This window comes from Vombatus ursinus, unplaced genomic scaffold, assembly GCF_900497805.2.
Source record: "Vombatus ursinus unplaced genomic scaffold, bare-nosed wombat genome assembly UNPS02014837.1, whole genome shotgun sequence".
Lineage (NCBI taxonomy): Eukaryota > Metazoa > Chordata > Mammalia > Diprotodontia > Vombatidae > Vombatus > Vombatus ursinus.
In genome coordinates, this window is record NW_020954615.1 from 5,590,129 (window position 1) to 5,593,659 (window position 3,531).

Sequence of the window (3,531 nt, forward strand, 5' to 3'; positions counted from 1 at the left end):
GGATAGAACCCTCCGTACAGAGTACACTAAATGAATTCACACAATGAATTTTGAATTGATTGTGACATTCAAGTCAACAATTATTTAGGAAGGGCCTACTGTGTGTCAGGCACTGTGCCAAGCACTGGTGTTATGGTGAAAAGGGAAAGTATGGCCCCTGACTTCAAAGAGTCCAATTCCGTCAGGGTAGATAGCATGTAACAACGGATATGTCAACAAGAAGATACATACTGTGTAATGATGGAATCCTAATAAAGCTGCCCCCAGCCCAGGATTCTAACTTCCTTATGGGCCTCACTGAACAACAGGCATAACCTGATTTAACCACACAATCTGGCCTTAACCATGCCATAGGCCCCCAGACTCAAGCATAGGCCTTATTGAATAGTAGGCCCACTGCCCTTACCTAGTCACTCCTCTCCTCTCTACCCCTGCCACTCACTATCTTAACTTCCTTATATATGCCTCACTGCCTCACTAGAACAGCAGGTGTGTCCATAAAATCATGCCCCACTAGGATGGCAGGCGTGTCCAAGTAATGGAATACTAGCTACTGCCTCTAGCTAGCCACTAACTACAGACCCATTCCTCATTTCCCACAGAAACAGGTGTGTCCATGCACTCAATCACAACCACATCCATCTAATCTCAGACAGGACCACAATAGCCAGCCAATCAGAAAGCAGCACCACCAGGGTGTCCAAGAAGGATGTGGACCCCAAAACAATAGAAAGGACTTTCCCTAAGTAGGCACCTGTGCTGTAGTAGCAAAAGCTGTCCTTTAGATGAACTTATGATGTAGAAAGGCTTATTGTAATATCATTATCGTACCTACAAGCTCCCCCAAATGGGTTTTTCTGTATGTATTATGGCAAATTGCATGCACAGTTTCATTGAAGCTGGGACCCCTCCCCATTACTTAATCCCTTAACAAACCCCTCGTGCCTTTTTCATATTCATAATTTCTGTTGTGTAATTAACATCATTACACTACACAATTACATTTTATCTTACTAAGTTGCTGGTTCCTCTTCAAACTCAGCAGGTTGGAGGTGTCATTCCCAATAAATGCCTGTACTTGGATTAGAGGTGGTCTGACTCTGAACTCTTTGAGGTGGTAACCCCCACAACAAACCATGAAACTGCAGCATAGTGGAATGTAACCTCAGATGGAGAGCGACTCAGACAGTAACCCTTTATGAAGTGGTTACTATGTGTCAGATACTCGGCTAAGTGACGGGAATATAATCGCAAGGGGGAAAAAAAGAGCCCCTACCCTCTGGGAGCTTACATTCTAAAAGGGGAAGACAACAAATTCAGGAAAGTGAAAAAGGGGGGTGATTCGTAGAATGGACAAAAGTTTCCAAGAAAAGCCTCATATCAAAAGTGGGTTTTTAACTGCGACTTAAAGGAAGCTAAGGAGACTAAGGGGGGCAGCTAAGTGGCTCAGTGGATAGAATGTCTGGCCTGGAGTCAGAAAGACATCTTCCTGAGTTCAAATCTGGCTTCAGACACTTACTGTGTTACCCTTGGCAAGTCACTTAATCCTGTTTGCCTCAGTTTCCTCATCTGTAAAATGAGCTGGGGAAGGAAATGGTAAATCACTCCAGTATCTCTGCCCCAAATGGGGTCATGGAGAGTCAGATATGACTGAAATGACTGAACAGCCACAAACAGAGGCTGAGAGCTAGAGGCATTTCAGGAGGTTATGGAGGATAGCCTTTGAAAAAGATATGGAATTGAGAGATAAAGTTTCATGTTTGAGGAAGATCAAGGAGGTCAGAACAGAATATATACAAAAGTATAAGAATTCTGGCAGAGGAGGAAAAGGGTCATGTTGCGAAGGTCTTTAAATGCCATTTATATTTCATCCTGGAGGTACTAGCAAGCCACTGGAGTTTAGTAAATAGAGATGACCTTGTCAGACCTGTGCTTTAGGAAGGTCATTTTGGTAGTTCAGTGGAAAATGGACTAGAGCAGGGAAAGGTTTGGGGCAGGGAAGTCAATAAGAAGGGCATTACGAAAGTCTAGGTGTGAAGGGATCGGTATCTGTACCAGGGTGGGATGGTTAGAGGATTAGAGCAAATGGTTTCACTCTCCACAGCAGCCTTTCTAAATATTTTCATGTCTGAAGGAACTCTAAATTATGGTATAAAAGCTTTCTCCTTTAGCCTCCAATGCCATGCTCTGGAGGTGACCTCATTGTCTATTTTACTGATGGAATGGGATTTTGTGGGAGAGGATAGGGTAAACCCCATGGAGCAGTGGTGGGGAAGAGCCTTTGAGGTCCATCGTTAGATCATGTGCTGAGCCCTCCTAGATACTTCCTTGGACATATGATGAGTGCTGAAGACCTTGGTGTTTTAGGATGATGCAGTAATCCTTTGGCATCCATGATGTCAGTAGGGAGAGGGGACAAGCCACAAGAGGATGGACCACTGAGCCAGGAAGATCTACCCACTGAATAGACTTTAGAAAGAGAAACAATTTCCACTTGAACTCTTCTTACTCTGTCCAGGATCCAAGTCAGTGAACAAACATTTATTAAGCATTTTTTCTGTGCCAGGCACCATGGTATGTATGAATGTGTGGCATAAAAATCTCTCATTGGGTGTTTACATGGAGAGTGGGGGTAGGCAGATGGGCTCCTTTCTCGTAGCAGTGATGGCAGCTGCTTACACTGTGTGCACATGTTCTGAGCCCTGGAGGCTGAATCTGAGCCTCAAGCTCCAGGCTGCCTCTCCTGATTCTACTATTTTTTTTTCCTGAGTTTGGACAATAACATCAATCCTGAAATAAATGTTTCCAGTCTGTAAGGTGACCCATGAGTCTGAGAGGTTGGGAACCCCGAGTGCCTTAGTCAAAGCTAATTGGTAGCAAGAGCAAATTTCTGCAACCACACCCTGCTTAGAGAAGGCCCCAAAAGGATGATAAGCCCCAATCCTAACCTTGCTGGCCAGAAGAGGCAGACCTTGAAGGAGGTATTTGGAAAGTGCAGAGCTGAGGTGAAGATGAATGGCAATTCAGTAGTCCCACTAAATACTCTACTTTAGCATTTTAAGTAAACCTCCCAGGAGCAGAAAAGAGGAGCCAGAGGTTACTATGTCATGCAGTAAATCTTGGTTAATGTGTATTTGTAGATCTACTGTATTTTAGGCATTTCTTTTGTTATGTTGTTTCTTATGTGTTGAGGGTGGGGATAAGTAGCTGTCCTATGTCTGCTCTGCATTATACATCAAGTACTATTTTGTTTGCTTTTGGGGAGACCCTAGACAGAGACTAGCTTTAAATTGTTTTCCCTGAGGCTTTGGGGTGGGGGAGATGAGAGAATAATTTGACCTGTTTAAAGACTGGGCTCACTCAGGCATGCATGTAGCATGTATAAGCCCAAAGGTAAATCATTTTAGTGGGAAAGGGCAAACACTCTGTCCCCTGGTGGGCTCAGTGGGATCATTTATTACATTGAGAAAGTTAATGCACTCTTCATGTAGTGCTTCTGTGCAACGGCCTCCTCCTCCAATGGTATATTCC